The following is a 24,092-nucleotide window of genomic DNA, read 5'->3' on the forward strand; positions in this document are numbered from 1 at the left end:
ATAAGCCTGAGAAGGTTCTTGCCTAATATTTAGAGAATTCTAAGTACCAGCACAGATAAATGAGGCAGCATGGTACATTGCAAGCCTTTATTTAATGATAAAGATGTATAGAAGAGTGAGATGTATTTAAGAGAGAGAGGTAAATCTGGGGTTATACCAAGCACCAGGAACCAGCCACATGGAGGAACATCTAGGCCAGGATCATGCCTAGTTTTATACCCAAGAGAAACAAATACATATGTCCACACAAACATTGGTACATGAATATTGGTAACATCTTTATTCATAAAAGTCAAAACCTAGGAAAAAAACAAACATCACCAAATCCTGTGCTAGTCCATTTAAGTTGTAGAGACAAGAGAAAAAGAATTTATCTACAGTAGTTATCTTCAGCTAGAGCATCTGAGTAAAAAGAGACACACAGAAACTCTTCAGGGAATAAAAATGTTTTATATTTCAATTTTCATAATGATAATGGGTACATATATTGTCAAAAGTCATAGAACTTAAGATATGTGGATTCATTGTATGCAAATGATTTCTCAATGAGGAAAAAAATATCGATGGTTACTATTTTGTAAGAACCATGCACTTCTAGAAGTAATGCTATGAGCATTTTTCCTTGGTAGATGGAAAACTTTAGGCATGTTCTATTAAAGACATCACCTCATGGGAGAGAATATACCTAGCATAATTACAGTGCAAAATATAAACCCTTTTAAAATGACGAACTGTCAGTCTATTGAGGAATCAAAGAGAAAAAGAGTGTTGTTTGAAAGCCTTCATTAAAATTTCACTTTTAGTTGCCTGTCATAATAGATCTTAAATCAATTCTCTGATTATGAATCACCTATTATAATATTGCCTATTATTTTTAGCCTCTTTTTTATGAGAGTGGAGAAAAATATTTCAACTCAAGGAGGCAATCAGGGAAATGTGATTGCAAGTGACGGTGAACAAAGGCATTTTATGAAGCCAGAGTGATTGGTAAGTACTTTGAAATCTGTGAATTAAGAGCTGTGCAGCATGTGCCTGGTCGCTCAATAAGAAAATGCTTTCATTTTTTATGGTCTGCACAAAGATTTCAATTGGCATCAACCATCAATAAATTTAGCCAAAAATCTATGTCTTATATCTGTGTGTAGGACTCAAGTCAGTGTTTCTCAGCTCTAGACACCCTCCTCAGTAAATGCCAAAGATTCAGAGACTCCTCCATTTGCACACAGACACATTTATCTTTTACCTTCTGAGTGGCTTTATGTCCCAAACTCTTCCACTCACAGTCCTATGGCCTTGAGCTGAGCAAGTAACTCAACTCTCCATTTTCCAGATTCCTCATCTGTAGAACAGGGTAATAAAAGAATGCATATCAGAATTATTTGCAGATTGAATACTGTGTATTTAGTATGTATCCTAGCTGAGAGTAAACCTCAGAAAATGACAGGAGCAAAGCAAAGCAGTTGTACAATTGAGGCCTCTAAATGGAAGAGACCTTAGACAGTGTCAATTTATAGATGAGAATACTGAGGCTGAGAGAGGGAAATTGGTTTCTTAGAACCACACAGGTATTTGATGGCAGAGCTGGTACTAGAACACAGATTTCATGATTCCCAGCCCACTGTTCTTTCTAATACTCCTGCTCTTTTTTCTTCTGTCTCCCAACTTTTACTATACCAGCTTCCTATAAATATGAAGACATTGTCATGAATGCAGGTAAGAGACATATATCCTACTGCCAAACTGACATTTCCTCCAACTTCTGATTTTCCTCCCATAAAACAAAGAGATTGGAACCATATAATTGCAAAGATTCTAGCCTGCTATAGCATTCTATGATCTTATTGGCAAATATAAACTCTGTGCCACTTTTATGGATGAACAGTGGGACAGGAATAATACCACCATCTGTTCTGCCTTCTGCTAGGATTGTCTGGTCACTTTGTGAAGTTGTCCACTCTTGCACTCAAATCCTTGATTTCTCCCTCCAAAGTTTTCCCCCTCTTCCTGGAGCAATGTAGGCAAAATGTAATGAACACAGGTGGGGTGGGGAAAGGAGATCGAGAGAGATATATCTAGCAGGATACTGGACAGTGTGTTCATCATATCTGATGGTTCACATAGCAGGTATCTCAGTGAAAGAACCCAGCATTCCTATAAGGGCATATAGAGTGTCCTGTGGAAACATGCAGAACACAAAATGTGAAAACTGATTTCAATTCTGTCACCAGAGCAATGTGTATCTCCTCTTTCTGGATCATTAGAAAGGTGTTGATTTCTGGTTATGCACACACAAGTTCTAGAAGGACTGCAAAAATTAAAGAAACAAAAGGAAGGAAGGAGGGAAGGTTGAGGGAGGGAGGGAAGTATGGTCATCTTCTTAGAATTGTATCTATGAAATCTGTTCTTTTACATTAATAATTTTTAAAGGACAATGAAAAAAAAAGAACTGCAGGTTGTGGTGAGTATATTCATTTCCAGAACAGAGGAAGAGTGGAGGTGAGCGAGGTCAGTGTGAGGAGAAAGGAAGAAGACTCCCTGTCCTCTCCACTGACTTTAGGGAGCACGGGTGTAGGGGTCCATCTTGGCATGACTGCTGCCATCTGGGTCATGGCTGCCATCCTTCCATTTAGGTGACCCTGACAGTCATCCCAAACCCTTTGAGATAAACAAAGTCATTAAGACAATTTGCCAAGTGTTTCAGGCCAAATACCGACAGCCTTAGTATCTCTCATCTGACACCCGGAATGTTCATATTTCTTGAGAAAGCACAAGTGCCACAGCCTCCCTTTCCTCAGCCGTGTCACAGGGGTCCTCAGCCCTGCAGTAAGCCAAGATGACACTTCTGTTCAGAAGCTCCTAGTAAACCATCTTCTACATAACCCGGGATTTTTCTGCCTCCTTCTGCCACCCCTCAGCACCTTTAACCTTTGGCCACCAGTTCGCATATACCAGTTTTCCCAAAAGAATGGGCAGATCCAGATGCCTAGCAGGTTCATGAAGGGGAGTGGAGGAGGCAAATAGAAAAGTCAGTATAGGGTAGAGATGAGAAAACGGGCTGGGATCACCTCTGTCCCCTGGGCAAAACTGTGAGCACGGAAGAGCTTTCCATTTTGTCTCTCAGTTCCTTTTCCTGTGAGTGTTTCTTAGGCTCAGCAAATCTTCAGGCAGAGCCAGAGGGCCTCCTTGTTTGTCACTTCAAAATAGGGACACCGACTAGACCTACGTTTTACCTAGTAAAGGGACAACGCAGGGATCAACTGCACATGATGGACTGAGGAAGGAGCTTGGAATACTTAGCTTAGAGAACAGAGTAATTTGGGACAAAGAGTGAAAGGCCAAGAAGTGATGAAGAAAAGAAGTTCGTTCTCTTTACCTAGTGCAAACACAATTCCCACTGATCCTGGGACAATACTGGCTTAAGTCTGTTCACTCAGGACCAGTTTAGCATTTGTCCCATTTGAAGTATTTTTATTTAAGTTTCATTAAAATAAGCCAGAATGAGTTTAGTAGATTTCCACTTTGTACTTCCAGCTTCTGCTATAATTCTCATTTAGCTTGCATAAGGTGAATACACAGTGTACAGAAATCTAACATTAATGCACAATTCAAAACCTAAAGATGCTCAACAATCATGTCTCTTTGCCTGTCCCATTTTAGAGGCAATGTGATTAATTCTTCACAAGCAAGAACAGTATGTAGGGTGCTTGCTTGCCCAAATGAAAAAGATACTCGGATGCAAGCACTTAGGAGCAACTCCTTGTGATCTCAGGTGATGGGAGAAATATTCAGCATTGCTCCTTTCATGTTCACTCACATGTAACTTTGTTGGTGAGATGTGTTTCTTGTAGGCAACAAATAGATGGGTATTATTTTTTAATCCACTAAGCCAGTCTGCATCTTTTAACTTGAGAGTTGAGGATATTTACATTCAAGGTTACTATTGATAAGTAATGACTTGGCCCTGCCATTTTTCCATAAATATTCGTATTGTTTCCTTTGTACTTTTACTGGGAGATTTTCTGCCTTCACCTTGTTTCATAGTGATGAGCATATTTCTGTGTTTCTGTGTGTAGCACATCCTTAAGCATCTTCTGTAAAGCTGGACAAGTGGTGAAAAATTCTTTTAATTTCTGTTTGTTACGGAAAGTCTACATTTCATCTTCATTCATAAATGGGAGTTTTGCAGGGTACAGTTATTCTGGCTTGACAGTTTTTTTCTCTTTAAGAATTGGAATATATCTCCATTCTCTTCTAGTCTGTAGGTTTCTGATGAAAAGTCAGCTGTGAGTCTAGTTGGAGATCCTCTGAAAGTAATCTGGCATTTCTCTTGTGAATATTTTAGAATCTTTCCCTTATGTTTTACTGTGGAAAGTTTGACTATAATGTGATGTGGTGCAGATCTTTCCTGGTCATGTCTATTAGGGGTTGTATGTGATTCCTGTACTTGGCCATCCCTTTCTCCAAATTAGAGAATGTTTCTCTAATTATTTCACTAAAAAGGCCTTCTAATCTCTTCTCTCTTTCCTTGCCTTCAGGAATTCCTAGAACCTGTATGTTGGGTCATTTGATAGTATCCCATAAATCTCCAACACTACTTTTTAGTTTTCTAATTAGTTCTTCTTTTTCTTCTTCTTCTTCTTCTTCTTCTTCTTCTGCTGCTGCTGCTGCTGCTGCTACTGCTGCTGCTTTGGTCTAACTGTAAAATTTCCAGACATTTATCTTCTAACAGATATTCTTTCTTCTGCCTCACTGAATCTGTTAAGGCTCTCCACTGCATTTTTTATTTGATCTATTGAATAGCTCATTTGCAATGTTTCATTTTTATTTCTCTTTAAAATCTCAATTTCATGGGAAAAATTTTTCATTAATGTCATGTATGGATTTCTTTAATTAGTGGATTGGTTTTTGATTACTTCTAAATAATAATATCAATTTCTTCAATTCCATTTTCCACGTTTTTTTGGTTTCTTCATCTTCACATTCTAGTATTGAAGTTTTGTTGTGTTCCTTTGGGAGTATCATATTGCCTTACTTATTCTTATTTCTTAAATTTCTGCATTTATTTTTAGGTGGAGATACTTGTTGGTTTTCTTTTTTTTTTTTTTTCCCCGTGATGGCTTTTATCTTTGGACTATGCTTCTGTAGATTAGTGCACTGTCTGCTCTTTCAGTGAATACCCTGGGTCAGGTGCTGGGTGTGGCCCGGGGGGCTCTCTTCAGTGCTCCAGGGTGAGGGGAGTGTCCAAGATGGCACCCAAGTTGGGCGTGGTAAATCCCATCTTTTTTTTTAGTCAGAGGGGAGGGTTTGTTAAGCTCTTTTGGCTTAGTCTCATGCTCACCTCCTCTCTTCCAAGGAAACCAATGCCCAGCCACTAGCCCCAATGGGTGCAAGTATTCATCTTGTGATGCCACCACCAGAACCACACAAAGGATCCATGCAGTCCTCTGTGAGTGTGTATCCTGCAACAATGACTCTCACCAGGCAATCATGGAGCTCTGAGCATGTGGCACTGCCCACAGTGACTGCTCAGAGACCCAGCCACACCCTGTGCCCTCCAATGCAGCCACAGTGCTTTCACTGTCCATCCTAGCACACAACGCTCCCATAGTCATGAGCACTCAGCCCCCTGTCAATTCTCCCAGCCAGACCCAGGCGTCTCCTCTCAGCTGGTTGCTGGGTATGTAGACACAAGCTGGCACAGCTGGCACGTATATCCAAAATGGCACCTGCCACCTCTCAGCTAGTTACAGGATGCTAGTGCCAGGTGGTCAGGGAGAGAGAACCCTGCCCCCCCCCTTTTTTCCCTCTAGGTCGGGAGGTACGCTGTCCTCCACTGGGCTCCAAGCTGGATTCACTCCAGACTCTTCCCACAGCTTTATCACCAGTGGCTTGGGATGCTGCAATGTGGTCTCACCTCACTCTCCAAAGCTGGTTCTGAGGTTCTCCGCTGCTAGGGCCTTGAGTTGTGCAAGTCCACACCCTCGATGTAGGTCCACAGGGTCCCTCTAATTTGCATGAAGTTTTCTCCCTAACTCTTCCCTGAGGTTGCACTCTTGATTTTCTTTTAACTGTCTTCCTCTAGATTAGAGCAGTAAGCCCTATTCTACCGTCTTAAAATCTCTCACCTTTTTTCTTATAAAAAGTAATATCCATTCTGTTAGCCTTCTCTATTCCTGTCTATTATTATTCCCACACAAAATTAAATTGTATCATGCCCAGGATTCAGCAAACAAAACTAACATAGCTGAAATCCCTAAAACCCTGCATACTTCTCAATAGAATGGAAGTTCACATGCATTGGTGTGCCCAGCAGTTTTTGATCCCAAGAAAGAGAAAGCATGTGCCCTCATATCTGATTTTTCTCTACTCCCCTCAATTGCACTGGGATCCCTTCATCGTTGTTGTAATGTTACGTTGCACAAATGGCAGAGAACCTTCATTCTGTGCTCTTGAGAACTGATCTGAATCACACTCACAGAGCCTACTGCATGAATTACAATTCTTTCCTGTAAGCGTTATGTGAAAGTGTTGAAACCAAACATGAACATTTCCAGCCAAACTGTAGGCTTTTTCCCAGGACCTTCACAGCATCCCCAGTTCTGAAAGCAAGCAGTGCGAATGGTAGTTTCTGACATAACAACTCTGGGCACACAATTTGCAGAGGCAAAGGTTTCAGGGTCCCCCTTTTGTGATTTGAATGCTTAAGTAGTAGGCTATAAATAGTATTTAACCAACTACCATTCCTCTTCCACTCTCCAACAAGTGTTAACAAGGGAAAACTTCCTCAACAATTATAAGGACAAAGGGATGCACCAACGCCTCCCAGTACCACATAACTGGGAAAATATTTGTAAAAGTTTTAGTAATGTATGGTTGGGGTCCCTGGCTGCCATGCCAGCATTCTGCAGTGAGAGGGGAAACAAAAACACCACCTCAGGAAGAAAGAGGAGAACATGATATTCAAGAAGTCCCTCTTTTCTCTTCCATCAGAGAAAACAGAAAGCTTTCCGCTTTCAAATTCCAGAGGCACGTGGGGAGGGGAGATCAAGCGTCCCACTCACTCGTTCCCTCTGGAGTAGAATCCTGGGAGGAGAAAGCAGGATAGAAATATGCAGATAGACAGATAGTAGATGCAGTAGTGCCTTGGGGAAGGTTTGTGATTGGCTGGCTTGCCCAGGCGGAGCCGGAGAAACTTGTCAGGCACAAGAGAAGACATACGCAGGGTTTCAACCCACATAGCCTGGGACAAAAAGTAGAGACTAGTACAGTGGGGAGGCTATGCAATGGAGCCCCAGCAGTGCTTCCTGCCTTCCCAGGAGACCTGGGACCTCCTCCTCTGGGCTCCTGCAGCAGGTGTCCAGAGGTCAGAGAGGCCCTGGCTAGGGTTACATTTAAGACGAAACAGTTTCAGCATTCAAGAACTTCACAGCCAGAGTCAAAAGCATGAACTCACTGTAGGGTGCCTGAACTCCAAATGGCCATATGGGCCCATCTCCAATGGGAATATCCTACATCGGGTCAGGTGCAGGGAAGACCTGTGAGGATACCAACTCTCCCTTACTAAGATGAGGCGACTGTACCCCACATCCAGATCTATCCAGTACAATCTTAGAGGAGGATGAAACAGGGGAATGGGAATCTGAAAGACTGGACATTTGAGTTATCCAAGAGAGATTATTTCAACCACAAGCTACCAAGAAGGCATAAATGGGCAAGTTCAGTGTCCACGCCTTGCACTATCTACCACCATCTAGTAGGATGTGGCTGGTAAGGAAGAGCCCAACAGTTTTAAGAAATAAAGAAGCTGTCTTTGCTTTGTTTGCCTGTGGGAGCTCTGTGACTACACCAAGCCATGACCCACAGTTCTAATCTCCCCTCTACTACCCTCTAATTCTAAGAAATTCAATTTATTTCAAATGCTCTTTTTTGAATCCCAATATAAGACTTCTTTTCTTCTTCTGGTTCCCATGCTGATGCACCTAAGAAAATATTGAAACATGGGAAAAGGTGGCCAAAAAGTCCCCACACTGTCCTGAGATAACCAAGGGTGAGATGCCCCCAGACTTCATGCCATGGGGTCAAAGGGTTGGACTGACACAAGTTAGAAAGAAAAGTGTGAGTGTGCAGTTCCACTTGGCAGTACCCAACAGCTCCTTTGTCCATTTATTTAAAAGCCAGGGTTACAGAGATAGGGAGAAAGAGAGAGAGAGGTAATCTTCCATCCTCTGGTTCAATCCCTAGATGACCACAATGGCCAGCGCTGGATCAGGACAAAGCTAGGAGCTTCATCCATTTCTCCTGCATGTGGGCAGAGGCCCAAGCACATGAGCCGTCTTCTACTGCTTTCCCAGGCCATTAGCAGGGTGCTGAATGGGTAGTGGAGCAGCCAGGACTTGAACCAGAGTCCACGTGGGATGCCAGCCATAGCAGGCAGTGACCTTATCCACTATACCACAAAGCCGGCCCCCAAAAACTTTTAAGATTCATAACCAGACTGAGGGGCTGCAGGAGCATAAATATTAGGGTAGGGCCCTAAAGTTCCCCCATTCTGTCAGCCCTAAATAAAGCACACACCTGCTGCAGTCCTGGGGGCTTTAAACAAGGTAATAGGAGGGTAAGGGGAACCAACCCTGCACACAGGCTCACTCATCACACCCCCAAAGCTATCGTGTATCACACACTCCATACCACCCCCACTGTATGCTGTCGCCAAGGCAACAGGCAAATCGGTCCCCTCCCCTTTTCCCAGTGCACAGAATCTCACGTTGCCTTTCTGCAAGTTATTTTCCTTCATTCAAGCTCGCTCTTGATGTTTCATTAACCTCTTCAAATCCCTTTTGAAAAGAGGAAGTGAATGAATAAATTCATTTTATTTTTATGAAAATAAAAAGCATTCAGATTAACCTGAGAAAGGCTGTGTCTTTCTCCAGGCAGGCCAGGGTCCTGCTGGAGGGGGATCAAATTCATCTTTTTTTTTCTTTTTTTTTTTTTTTTTTGACTGCTTTAGTCAGGGTTGACTCCCACTCAGATTACATTTGCTTTCTTCTGTCCAGAGCCTGCTATTGTTCCAGATTTAGTCGTTAGAGTCCCAGATTCCATTCTGTACGGTGATGTCAAAACATTCCTGCCTTCTTCTAATTAGCCTTGCTCCTATTGCCAAGCCAGCTTGTGTTTCTCCCTCTGCGTTCCTTTCTGGGCGGCAAGCCAAAGGTCAGAGAACACACACTGTTGGGCTCCGGTTTCATCTTTAAAAGCGCCGCTTGCCTCACCTCTGCCTTGGAAAACGTCTCCTTTCTCTCTCAGTTCAGGCAATGGACACAGCACCTGGGAGCCCTGGAAAGAAAGAAAGAAAGAAAGAAAGAAAGAAAGAAAGAAAGAAAGAAAGAAAGAAAGAAAGAAAGAAAGAAAGAAAGAAAGAAAGAAAGAAAGAAAGAAAGAAGGAAAGAAAGAAGGAAGGAAGGAAGGAAGGAAGGAAGGAAGGAAGGAAAGAAAGAAAGAAAGAAAGAAAGAAAGAAAGAAAGAAAGAAAGAAAGAAAGAAAGAAAGAAAGAAAGAAAGAAAGAAGGCATCCTCCTTCCAAATAGTACTCTCTCTCCTTGATGCCTGGTGCCCACTGCATGAAAAAATCCAGGGCACACTGGTTCTATTTCCCAGGGTTGTGTTCTCCATTTTTCCTTTTAGAAATAAAAAAAAAGCTATGGTCTATCAATATTTAATGAAGCAATTATCTTTAAGCGGCAAAAGTGCCTTCCATTATATAAGGGAGAAGGACAACATTTGAATAGTCCTTGTATAAAGATTCTTGTTCCATTACATCCACTAGGGGGAAAAAATGTAATAAATAATTAACTAGCTAAAATTGTTGCCATGAATAATAATGTGGTCAGCAGGGACTTCCATCAACACACAAAATCAATCAGGTGAGGAGGCTACCACCTGTGATTGCACACACTCTGCGCTCCTCATCACTCCTGCTGCAAGCCCAAAGCACCTGTTTCCATCCTGATTACATGGGCCTCTCCTTGAACTCGCAGTAATGTTTAGAAAGAAGTCCTGAAATTCTGAGCAGGGGTAGGATAAAGGTTTCCTAACTGGAAACTTGGACTATCAGCAGAGCGCTTGGCATCAGGTGTCCCTGCTCCGGGAACTCAGACCATCACCTGAGCTCTCCACGTGTCTACCCAAGGACTGTGTGACTTCCTCCAACACAGGTTTTTTTCTTAACCTATGTTTTCCTGTGAAAAATAGAATGAGATTCAGCATTTATGTCTTGCTAAATACTTCTAACCTAACAAATACGTTTATAAAAATTATTAAGGGGCCAGCACTGTGCTGTAGCGGGTAAAGCCACCGCCTGCAGTACCTACATCCCAGATGGGCGCCGGTTCGAGTCCTGGCTGCTCCACTTCTAATCCAGCTCTCTGCTATGGCCTGGGAAAGTAGTAGAAGATGACCCAAGTCATTGGGCCTGCACCCGCGTGGCAAGACTTGGAGGAAGCTCCTTGCTCTTGGCTTCAGATCAGCACAGCTCTGGCCATCGCAGCCAATTAAGGAGTGAACCAGCGAATGGAAGATCTCTGTCTCTGTGTGTGTGTGTGTGTGTCTGTCTGTCTGTCTCTCTCTCTCTCTCTCTGCCTCTCCTTCTCTCTGTTTGTAACTCTGAATTTAAAATAAATAAATAAATCTTTAAAAATTATTGATTAAAAAAATGAATAGCAGGTGTTTAGCCTAACGATTAATATGCCCACTCACCACATCAGAGTGCTTGAGTTTGATACCCAACTATGGCTCCTCACTCTAACTTCCTGCTAATGCACACCCTGGGGGGCAACAGCAATGGCTCAAGTAATTTGATTATTTCAAATAAATAAATAAATCTTTAAAAAATATGACAATCATCTTTAAGGACTTAATACATGTTTGTCTGTGTCACAAGACTTACTTTTTCCTGTTACATGTCTTCAAAATCTATACTCTGAACTGTGTGTACAAAAAACTGTTGATGTGTCTGGGAATGTTTGCACTTGGAAGGATATTACAAGTTAGTGATCAACCTCATTTTACAGATTAAGAGCATGCAATCTAAGAAGTTTGCTGACTTGCCTACAGTTAAATGGTTAATTAAGGCAGAACTGAATACAGAAGCCCTTTCTCCTGAGTTCCAGTTTGATGCTTTTTCTTCTATATTTCTACAAATATATCTTAAAATTGTATTTTATCATTTCAGGAATATATTATATCCAAGAAAGAAAAAAAACAGACATTTTGGGGCTTGGTTAATCAGTGGATAATTTCCCACTCACTAATGATAGGTAAGTTCTTTCATGTCAGGCCAATACACTGAATGGATTTTCACTCCCACATCTTAAATAGAACTAAAACATTGATGTTCCTCCAAAAAAGAGAGCAATTTTTTCCTTTCACAGTGGCCACAATAGTATCTTTTCAATTAGAAGTAGAATTCACTCAACTGGCACCTCACTAAAGAGCAAATTGATTTAATTAAGGTAAGAGACTATCAATGGAATCATGATGTCAGATGATTAAAGTAACAAATTAATGGAGTATTATGTTCAGAAAAGTAAAGGTCTGTTTAGGACCACGTATCTTAGTTTTCATGTGTGATTACAATACTAAAGAAGCTAAGTTAGTGTTTTTAAAACCACTCCCCAGAGACTCTCACTGCTGGTCAAGTTTGGGTGGCAGGGACCAGATTTACCTTCCGATCTAAAAGCAACCCAGGAAATGGAAAAACATATGCAATGACAACTTCTAAGTCACAGGACATAAGGCAACCAAGGACAATGATCACCAAATGACAGAAGACAACTGAAGTAATACCAGTGAGTGTGCTACCCTTGAAAGAGTTATCATGCCATGGCACAGAGACAGAGAATCCATACAGAGCCCAGTGGACTCCCTCAGACAAAGAGACAGCTGCAGGTATGAGACTAAAACAGCTAGAGTTTGCAGAGTATTGGAGAAAAGGGCGATGCAGAGAGAATTCCAGAAGGCTGGAGAAGGTCTCCCCAAGTTTCAGCTGATTACTGACCAGGACACTTGAGGGAAGAAGCTAACTGGGAGGGCAGGGGAAAGCCACCTGAAAGGATTAAAGGGGACCGTGCCCAGCTCACATAAGGTGGCATTTGTGCCTTTCCCACCAGCTACATGGAAACCTCATGATTCATAGGGCACTGGGTGGAGTACACGAAAGCCACCTTCGTCAGCAGTGTGCAGCAATTAACTCTACACTAACTGCAGTTCTGTCCCTCAAAATAAAGCTTAAAAGCAAGATCCAGAAATGTCAAATGCTGACCGGCAGTTGTTCTATCCAATAGAACACCAGTTGAGACACCTGTGTCCCATCTTAGAGTGGTTTGATTCCCAGCTCCACTCCCAATTTCAGCTTCCTGCTAATGCACTCCCTGGGAGACAGCAGGTCATGGATCATGCAGTTGGGCCTCCATGTGAAACCCAGCCAGCAGGCACTAAAGGAGTGAATCCACATATGGCAACTCTCTCTCTCTGTCAGCCTCTCCTTTTTTGTCTCGCTCTCCCTCTTTCCCTCATCACTGTATCTCTATCTCTCAAATACATTAAATAATAGACTCAAAAAAAATTTTTTTTTTGGACAGGCAGAGTGGATAGCGAGAGAGAGACAAAGAGAAAGGTCTTCCTTTTTGCCGTTGGTTCACCCTCCAATGGCCGCTGCGGCCGGCGCATCACGCTGATCCGAAGCCAGGAGCCAGGTGCCTCTCCTGGTCTCCCATGCGGGTGCAGGGCCCAAGCACTTGGACCATCCTCCACTGCCTTCCCGGGCCATAGCAGAGAGCTGGACTGGAAGAGGGGCAACCAGGACAGAATCCGGCGCCCAAACTGGGACTAGAACCCGGTGTGCCGGCGCCGCAAGACGGAGGATTAGCCTGTTAAGCCACGGCGCCGGCCTTAAATTTTTAAATGGCTAATCTTTTTAAGTGACTTAACTATGCCTGCAGACCAAGCTCAAGAACATTAATAGGAATACCCACACAGTAGACCCTCCAGCAGATAAAGGGGAACTGCTCCTGCCATGGCTACCCTGAGCTGAGATACTGACTTTCTCCTGCCTCAAACAGAAACGTCAGCTGCTCCTTGGTCTCTCATCTGTTAGCATTTAGGTGGAATTCCATCTCTGGTTCTCTTGGGTCTACAGCTGGCTGACTGCAAATCTTGGGACTTGTCAGCCACCATAATCTTCTGAGCCAATTCCTCATACTAAATCACCAGGCTAGCTGGAAAGCCCTGACTACTACTAAGCAATAAACTCTGGAAAATTCTACAATATGAAAGAATCTCAAGACAACTGTACTGCACAAAACACTACAGACCAGAAAAAGAGAGAGCATCCTATGTAATTTTATGTAAAACCCTGGGCAATGAAAACTAACCTATAGTGCATGACATAAAGCAAATCAGTAGCTCTCACGGGAGAGAGGACCGGGAACGATGATTGAGAGGATTACAAAGGAGCATGGGACACTTTTGGTGGAGGTGGTATGTTCATCATCTTGATTGCAGTGATAGTTTCCTTGGTATATTCAAGCCAATACTTATCAAACTGTACACATCAAAAATATGCAGTTTGTTATATATCATTTATACCAAAATAGAGCTTTTTTTATAAATTGGTAAACAAACTCCCCCATGATATCACCCTCTGTTTCCTGAATGCTACAATCAAGACCCATTATTGCTAATAAGCATGTTTGGTATGATTACAACTTAAAAACATTATGGTATGCTTTTCACTGTTATCTCCTTAAATAAGCCCCAATTAATATCTATTTACCCAATGCATTGACAGAGAGAATATGGAATCACCCAGCCAATTTCTAATGAGCTCCTTTCATTTAGGCAGGCCAATTAACTGAATTCTACTGAAGATTTGCTGAGCTTACCACTTAATGATCTATTTCTCTCTGGAATGTGCACGTGTCTAACATCCTACTGTACTTTTCTCTACCACAATATTCTTTTACCATCTCACAGAAATCAGCTCACACCACATCAAAACCACAGAGACCAGCTGAGGCCAGGTATATCGTCATTGTGTCTGAACTAGAATCCTCAGTACTGGCAACCTATACCTGTTTTGTGCACAAGAAGTGTATGGCCATATGGCAGAGAAAGTGGGCAGATTATCAGCTTTACGGATAAAAAGGTGAATGATGACAAAACTGCTGACATTTCGTTCTCCTAAGACCATCGTCTCCAGAGAACAATAGACAATAACTTGCAGTACAAACATTGTTTTGCACTTCAGTGTCTCCTTGTCTTTTCTCAAAGCAGCCATGATGAAAGTGTCTTCACTTACTTGTGTTGCTAGGATTCGATTCCTTAGCACTTTTCAAGAAAATCATTTGTGAAAACAATTGAAGTGGTTTTTCTAAGTGCAAACCCTGCTTTCTTGATTAAGAAAGCAATGGCTAATAGTTTTCAAACTATCAATGAGTTGCTACATTCCAGAAGTTTTCTTAATCAGTCATTAGTTTGGAACTCAGAAGCTTTTTGCCCATGAATTTTGTTTATTGAGTCATTCAGCAAATATGTAGAGGACTGACTGTAAGATTGAAGCTCTAGGGGATGAAGCAGCTATAGGACACTGTTTCTGCACACACAGAGTTTTTATTCCAATAGGGAAAGAGGTATCATTTTCCATTGCTATCTTAATATAATAAAATATCTGGGGGCTAGTGCTGTGGCACAGCGGGTTAAAGCCCTGGCCTGAAGTGCCAGCATCCCATATGGGCGCTGGTTCTAGTCCCAGCTGCTCCTCTTCCGATCCAGCTCTCTGCTATGGCCTGGGAAGGCAGTGGAAGATGGCCCAAGTCCTTGGTCCCCTGCACCTGTGTGGGAAACCCGAAAGGAGCTCCAAGCTCCTGGCTCCTGGCTTTGGATCAGCACAGCTCCAGCTGTTGCAGTCAACTGGGGAGTGAACCAGCAGATGGAAGACCTCTCTCTCTGTCTCTACCTCTCTCTCTGTAACTCTGTATTTCAAATAAATAAAATAAATATTTAAAAAATAAATAAAAATAAATAAAATAAAATATCTAGGCTCCACCTCTTAAAGGTTATATACTATCTTCCAACCATACTATACACAAAGCTACCAGCAAATGACCCTTAAAGGATATAGTCAAATCGTACCCAAAGTATAACCGTGGGATTGCGGAAAAACAATAATAACTAGGTACCTAATAAAAATTGGTATGTGGTAAATATGAATTCCACTTAGATTATTGTTTCTTAAAATTTGATCCCCTAAATCCTGAGAACCTATTTTAAACACAGATCTATGATCCCCTTTCCAGGTCTCCTAGCATAGCCCATTGGAGGTTATTTATATGAACATTAAAGCAGAAGAACAATGGTGTAAGCAATTCATGCAATGACCCATGGAGATAAAAGTAAAGACTCTCTTTCAGCTACTGTGGCTAGCAAAGGGTTTTTGAAACTCAGGATTGGGAAATTGAAAGGCAAAGTCTACCATGTAGTGATTCCATATTCCAGAATAATGAAATACAGAGCTCCACAGATCTACTCTTCCAATAAAAGCAATATTATTAAAAGTCAGTTTGTTAAGAATACTGGGAAGTGGTTAAAAATTTTTAAGAATCCAAAGAGTATTCAATAAATTTATTCCAGAAAAATGGCAGGATCTTGGTAAGAATAGGGAGCTTTTTGACATTTTATTGTGTCCTGTTCTCATTTCTCCATCCCAGTTCTTCTGTAGCCTTGAAAACAATGGTCTTAGTGCTAGAGTTATGATGTAGCAGGTAAAGCAGCCTCCTGCAGCACCGGCATCCCATATCAGCACCGGTTCTAATCCCGGCTGCTCCACTTCCAATCCAGCTCCCTGCTATGGCCTAGGAAAGCAGTGGAGGATAGCCCAAGTGCTTGGGCCCCTGCACCCACGTGGAGACCTGGAAGAAGCTCCTGACTCCTGGCTTCGGATCAGCACAGCTCCAGCCATAACAGCCATTTAGGGACTGAACCAGCAGATAGAAGACCTCTCTCTCTCTCTCTCTCTCTCTCTCTCTCTCTCTGCCTCTCTGTAACTCTGCCTTTCAAATATATAAATAAATGCAAGAAAGAAAGAAAGAAATTAAGAAAAAGAAAGAAAGATAGAAAGAAAGAAAGAAAGAAAGAAAGACAACAGCTGCGGGGCATGAGCGCGGCCATGGCACAGCCAGGCCAGGCCCCGGGGGCTCCGCGTGCACAGCTGCCCCTGGGTGCCCCCGCCCGAGCTGCGAGGAACAGAGCCGCGCGGAGCCAAGTAAGATGGCGCCCAGAGGAAGTAAGATGGGAGGAATCCAAAGTTGTTTACCACTAAAACTAATTGGCTGTGCAACATCAGGGGAGGTAACAAAACTAGCAACAAGTGTATAGACATATGGTTGGTCCTATAGAAATCCCCCCGTAAGGTGATTTTTTAAGTGATTGGTTGGTCCTTAGCCCTGCCCCAATGACTCTGCAGTTTTGTGCTATAAAAGGTACTGTTATGCACGAAGTAAAGGAGTTCTTGCTACTAGACTTGGCTCCCCGCTGCGTCTGACTGTCTCCGGGATCGGGAAGGCTGGGGAACAGGCGAGCGGCGCACTCACCTTTCCTCAGACCCAGTCCATCCTGTACGGGTGGACTAAGACCCTGTAAACAGCCTCACAATCAAAATAGCTGTAAAAACAACCACTCAGCAACCTCTGGAGTAGGTAGAATGTGTCTGGGGTGATCCAAGAGTCAAACCACTATTTGCCCATCTGGAAGTTCACTGGAACCCCAGCTTCCAAGGAGCATCTTTATTAGATTTGGCTCAGAGTTCAGTTAATGAAAATACCATTTTCTCCCTACAGTGTTGGTCAAAAACAATCAGCAGCCATTGTCTAACATTACGGCTGCCAGGGGTAATAATAATAGTTGGAACAAATAAGCTGACCCAAAAAATTAAAAGAAAAGTTAAGGAATGAGATGCCCATAGGTGCCCCTGCCACCTATTTGGGAGGCCCAGATGAAGCTCCTGACTGCTAGCTTCACCTGGCTCAGCCCGTGCTATTGTGGTCATCTGGGGCATGAACCAGCAGATACAAGATTCTCTCTCTCTCTCTCTCTCTCTCTCTCTCACTCTAATTTTCAAATAAGTAAATAAATCTTAAAAAAAAAAAAGGAAGGAAGGAAGAGGGAGCATTAGCCAATTATACATCTACACAGAACCCAGAGAATTCAAAACACCATTGCTATCCCACATTGTCACCCTTCCGTAAACTCAGTTATGTCAGGTAAGAGAGATTAAGGAGTCCGAGGTCACACAGGCAACAAGTAACAGAACTGAGGCTTGATTCCCTTCTTCTTTATTGTGCATAGCAATTGACTGAGCTCTCTCTCTCTCTCTCTTCTCTCTCTCTCTCTCTCTCTCTCTCTCTCTCTCTCTCTCTCATTCCTCTTTCCTTCCTCATCCTCCTTTCCCTCCTTCCAAGTCATAGTTCCACCCAGGAAGGCAAGGTGTCTGTGTGAAGTTTCAGGAACTCCCAGTCTTTCTCAAGTTAACACTCACTAGCTACCTCTTAGAGCAAGCTTCTCATTTAGTCTTATGCTAACTAAGTCTGTACCTCTTGATTCCATTTTACAAAAGACTCCTTTCATATCTGAGATGAGAGAAGAAACAGAAGATCTAAGGGGCAAAGAAAACACCATCCCACCATATTAAGTATAAAGTTTGTCTCTAGAATAGTAACTAAGCATGGTAGTCCTCTAATAAACATCGCATAGATTGATAAGTGAATAAATATAAACCCCAAAAATATTAATGACTAGAAAGAACAACAATTACTGTTGACACTCAAGCTAGTCTCTCTGAACTTTTTGAGGTTTGGGTTTTTTTATTTTTATTTATTTTATTTGAAAGGCAGCGACAGTAATCTCTCATTCCCTGATTCACTTCCCAAATGCCCACAAAGCCAGGCCAAGCCAAAGCCAGGAACCAGCAACCCTATCAAGGTCTTGCATGTAGGTGGCAGGGACCCAGGAATTTGTGCCATCACCTTCAGGAAGCTAGAATCAGGAGCAGAGCTAGGGCTTGAGTGCAGGGCATCTGACATGGGATGCGACATCCTACGTAGCATCTTAACCACAGCACCAAACACCTGCCCCTCTCTGACCTTTGCTAACTCATTCTCTGTGTTAGATTGGCTACCTTGTGGGTCCCAATTTTTCACACCTCTTTGTAGTCACATCCTTTGGAAGTACCTTCCCACATTGACTCTTGGTCTGGGCATGCGGATTGACTCAACCAATGGAAAAACAGCAAATTTGACCAAACAGAAGCTTGAAAACACTTGCACACTAACTACCACTAACATGGAACAAGCCTGAGCTAACCTGCTGGAAGGATATGAGAAACACAGAGGGGACAGATGGACTGACCTTGCAAAGTCATCCAAACCTACCAGCCACCAACCTACCCTTCAGCTGATCACAAAGATGCATGACAGAGCCCAGTCCAGATTCACGGAACCACTCAGTTGGCCCTTTAACCTGTGAGGCAAGTAATTGGCTATTACTTTATACCACATGTGTGGGGGGTGTCACATAGCATTTGGACACACTTCCAAATGCCACATTCCCATCCTGCTACACCATTGGGCAGAAAACCCCCTCACACCACTCCAGGGGGCACCATTCACACTGCCATCTATGCTGTGCAATGCACAGCCTATAGGCCTTATGCAGCAGCATTGCTGGGAGAGCACTAGAATAAATAAAACCCTCTCTCCTGTTTGTCCTTCACCTTTAGTTACACAGGGAGAAAGGGAAAGAGAGTTAAAGCAGTTTGAACTACCAAGACTAACTGCATATTGCAAAAAGAACCATTTCGCTTGACTGAACATTTCCAAACAAGTTTCAGCTCCTGTGCATTTTAAACACAGATAGAGAACAATATAAATAATGTATGTGTGTATGTGTGTACATATATATGTATATATACATAGATAAGCATTTATATCTATATGACCGTTAATGAATCATTGCACAGGACATTTCAGATGTTAAAATGATGTGAATTTCCACGCTCTTTCTGTCTGGATTTCTAGGCACCAGTCCTATCAATCTCCAAACCCTGACACCAGGCAGTTCATTGTTTTTCAAATTTACGACATTTTTCAGTCCATTGTTTTTAAACTGTCACCCTCAGTGGGCAGCTGGCACAACTCATTGCTACTCTCAACTCCCACCGAGCGCATCGCCCTAGGAATGATGTGCTAGCAAAATTTTCGGTTGACTGATCTTCAAGATGGTAAATATTCTCTGTGTGCCTTCTCTAGTGACATCATTAGTTCTATCCTCTATCCATACTCCAAACAGAAATAATTAAGATCATGATTCTCCATCCCAAACACAGACTATGAAAATGGAGGGAATTGAAAATAGAACCAGTCACTCTATCCAACCTCTTGGTGGGACGGAAGACTAACTCCTCCCCAGACATCTCAATAGTTTTATGTCAACACTACAGAAATGTTCCCAACATCTCAGTATCTATCTGGTCTCTTGAGAGACCATTCCATATCTGATTCTCAGTATAAACAGATTTACTTGGATTTGCTGAATTCCTGTTTGTTTTCTGAAACAAAATGACTTATAAGCTTCATTCTCATCATAGGGGATGATTTCCCCTATGGTTCTAAAATAATTACATGGGGTTCAGTGAGCATGAAAGTCCATTTCTCCTCTCTGTCCTTGCTTGGGCTTTGGCTGTGATGTAGGCTGCATTTGTGCCTGGAGGGAAGAATTGGAAAGTCACATCAGTTGGCTCTCGCCCTAACCAGGGGTGTGACCCTATAGTCACTATCAAGCCCAATTCTCGGGTTCCTCATCTACAAAGTGAGGATTTCTAACACTGAAAGCTTATGAGATTCTCCTGCTGTCTCTTTTTACTTATTTCAACTTTGATGGCATTTCCAATGCATATATTTCCTTAAATGCATAAAGTGTTTGCCTGTATAAAATTGTCATGAGCATATTTCTAGTTTCCCATGCCATCTTAGGGTTGGATGGGTTGAAAAGTAACTGAGTGATTCAATCGCTCAGAAAGCACTTATTGAGGAGCTGGCATTGTAGTGCATCAGATTAAGCCACTTATGACATCAGCATCCCATAATCAGAGTGCCAACTCGAGTCCCAGCTTCTCCACTTCTGATCCAGCTTCCCACTAATGCACCTGGAAAGGCAACAAAAAATGAACCAAGTACTTGGGTACCTGCCACCCACGTGGGAGACCAAGATGGAGCTCTTAGCTGCTGGCATCAGCTTGGCCCAGACCTGGCTGTTGAAGCCATTCAGGGAGTGAACCAGCAGATGGAACATATCTCTCTCTTTCTCTCTCTCTCTCTCTCTCTCTTTTTTTTTTTTTTTTTTTTTTTTGACAGTGGACAGCGAGAGAGAGACAGAGAGAGAAAGGTCTTCCTTTTCCATTGGTTCACCCTCCAATGGCCGCCGTGGCCGGCGCACCACGCTGATCCAAAGCCAGGAGCCAGGTGCTTCTCCTGGTCTCCCATGGGGTGCAGGGCCCAAGCACTTGGGCCATCCTCCACTGCCTTCCTGGGCCACAGCAGAGAGCTGGCCTGGAAGAGGAGCAACCAGGACAGAATCCAGCGCCCCAACCGGGACTAGAACCTGGTGTGCTGGCGCCGCAAGGCGGAGGATTAGCCTATTGAGCCGCAGCGCCGGCCCTCTCTCTGATTTTCAAATAAAAAATAAATAAATCCTTTTTAAAATTTTTTAAAATAAACAAACATTTATTGAGCACTTATCATGTCAAACCCTAGGCTAGAGGCTTAAGGAAATAAAATGAGAGTGATTACAATATCCACATTCCTAATTATTTCTCTACAAAGCCATTGAATAAGAAATTTGGCTTCAGCCTCAGCCAAAAGTGCACACCTACTCCAGCAAAAGGTTTTACTTAATGGATCACTCTATTAAACCAGATCACTTTATTATACCAGACCTAGGAAGTGGCTAACACCTTGCAGTAAAATGGTAGCTTATTCCAAAGAAATGGCATGAAAATAATTTGCATTCTGAGAACTGTTTAATTAAATTGCCTCTCACAGTGCCTAATGGAGTAGGACCGATATAATCTTTATCTTCCTATCTCCCCTTCCTCTCTTTCCATCACCTTTCTCTAAATCCGACTTTTCTTTCACTCATTGTACAGTCATTGTGCTCCGAGAAGCTCCCCTGAAGCAGCAGAATCACTAGGCATCTTCTCCATCCCCGTTTCCTGCAATGTGAAAGGCGACTGGTTCTAACACAGTCTTATTCTGAACCCTCTGCTCAGTCATGCTGTTGTCACAAACAACCTGAAAACGAAGCAGATGACAGGAAATCTGGCATTGTCCATAGAGTCTGAGGGATCATAATAAGAAAATCACGCAAGCCTGATATTGACAAAAAGGTCCAATATCGCATGGCAGGAAACATCCGTATCTGCTATTCTATACTCCCAGATGTGCTTCTTCAAGATAGAATCTGTTGTGACCATATATTTACATGACAAATTTTCTTCCTTTTATTATTTTGCTCCAACTAATCAATGTAGAAGGCAACTCTAATCCCTAGTGTCCCTCCCCCATAGGAGTGAGAGCTCTTTGAGTAGGAACTTAAGTATAATGAGGACTCATTAGTAGTGGTATATCAGTCATTAGAAAAGATAATTTACCATACAGGGAAAAGAAATAATTCAAATAACTTTAAATCCTGCAAACTTAATAATGAACCGTAGTCTAAGGAGTAAAGAAAAACAAAACAGAAAAATAGACTCTAAACCTTATTGAACAGTCTTACTATTAGAAGCAATATTGGTATTGCTATTTTAAACTGTAAAATAAAGCTATATAAAACATATTATTAGGAAATAAGATTTTCATTGGAGAAGCAAAAATCTTTTCAATTAAGTAAAAGGCTATTTAAGTAAATTTGAATTGAAATTTCCAAATCAGCTCATGGGTTTGTTGGTTTTTTTTTTTTTTTTCAATACATGTTGCCAAACTCTTGTCTTCTGCAAAGGCTTAGAAGCAATAACAGCCCAGTAATGAACCCTCTGCTGACTAGAGATTCAAATATTATATACGACTGAAAGGAACTGAGACTCCGTAGACAAAAACCCAAGCCCAGGTCTAGGGCAGGAAATACACAAGATGAACTCGGAGCATCTGGCTGTTCCAGAAAGCAAGGACTCTATCAAAGCTTAATGAGACTCCTCAAAAGGTCACCAACACCAAATACAGGTGCTTCTGCTGGCCAGAGATGAGACAATTAGAACATCAAAAAGAGTAATGTTTGCAATGGGTTGGAAGAAACTATAAATATCCATAGTGAAACTTGTTTTTTTTTTTCATTTATTAAACTTTTATTTAATGAATATAAATTTCCAAAGTACAGCTTATGGGTTACAATGTCTTCCCCCCTCCCATAACTTCCCTCCCACCCGCATCCCTCCCCTTTCCCGCTCCCTCTCCCCTTCCATTCACATCAAGATTCATTTTCAACTCTCTTTATATACAGAAGATCAGTTTAGTATATATTAGGTAAAGATTTCAACAGTTTGCCCCCATATAGCAACACAAAGTGAAAAAAATACTGTTGGAGTACTAGTTATAGCATTAAATAACAGTGTACAGCACATTAAAGACAGAGATCCTACATAATATTTTTTAAAAAAATTAATTTTCTATGCCATTTCCAATTTAACACCAGGTTTTTTTTTTCATTTCCAATTATCTTTATATACAGAAGATCGATTAAGTATATAATTAGTAAAGATCTCATCAGTTTGTACCCACACAGAAGCACAAAGTGTAAAAATACTGTTTCAGTACTAGTTATAGCATCACTGCACATTAGACAACACATTAAGGACAGATCCCACATGGGATGTAAGTACACAGTGACTCCTGTTGCTGACTTAACAATTTGACACTCCTGTTCATGGCGTCAGTAATCTCCCTAGGCTCTAGTCATGAGTTGCCAGGGCTATGGAAGCCTTTAGAGTTCGCTGACTTTGATCTTATTCCGATAGGGTCATAGTCAAAGTGGAAGTTCTCTCCTCCCTTCAGAGAAAGGTACCTCCTTCTTTGATGGCCCCGTTCTTTCCACTGGGATCTCACTCACAGAGATCTTTCATTTAGGTCTTTTTTTTTTTCTTTTCCATGGTATCTTGGCTTTCCATGCTTACAAGAAACTTCTTTTTAAAAGGCAAAATGAATACTTTTTGAAGAGAGTGAATTTGGAATTTATCATTCTTTATGAAAAAAACCTGTACTTCAGAAACATCAGATAGCTATATTGAAGGATAGAAAACTCTGCTTTGCAGAATTCCAACTAAAAAATGTAGCAGGAATTACAGCATTCGAAAATCACCATTTGGGAGCCAACATTGTGGTGCAGCAGGTTAAGCAACTGCCTTCAATGCCAGCAACCCATATGTGCACCAGCGCTAGTCCTGGCTGCTCTGTTCCTATCCAACTTCCTGCTAATGTGCCTGGGAGGGCAACAGATGACGACCCAAGTACTTGGGTCCCTGTCACCCATGAGGGAGACCCAGACAGAGTTCCTGACTCCTGGCTTCAGCTTGGCCCAGCCCTAGCGGTTGCAGCCATTTATGGAGCGAACCTGCATTAGGAAGTTCTCTCTCTCTCTCTCTCTGTTTCTCTCTGTTTCTCTCTCTCTCTCTCTCTCTCTCTCTCTCTCTCTGTGTGTGTGTGTGTGTGTATTGCCTTTGAAATACATAATAAAAAAAAAGAAAATCTCCATTTGGAGATGGGCATTTGGCATTGTAGTTACAATAGAGCTTAGAGTACCTGCATTCAAGTTCCAGCTTGCTCCCAATTTCAGTTTCCCGCTAATGTGCACCCTGGAAGCAGGAGATGATGGCTCAAGTAGCTGAGTCCCTAGCACCCACATGGGAGACCTGGACTGAGTTCCCAACTCCCAGCTTCAGCCCGGCCTCACCCTGGCTATTGTGGGCACTTGAATAGGAGGAGATCTTGTCCTCTCTCT

Source organism: Lepus europaeus, chromosome 10 (assembly GCF_033115175.1).
Source record: "Lepus europaeus isolate LE1 chromosome 10, mLepTim1.pri, whole genome shotgun sequence".
NCBI classification, from domain to species: Eukaryota; Metazoa; Chordata; class Mammalia; order Lagomorpha; family Leporidae; genus Lepus; species Lepus europaeus.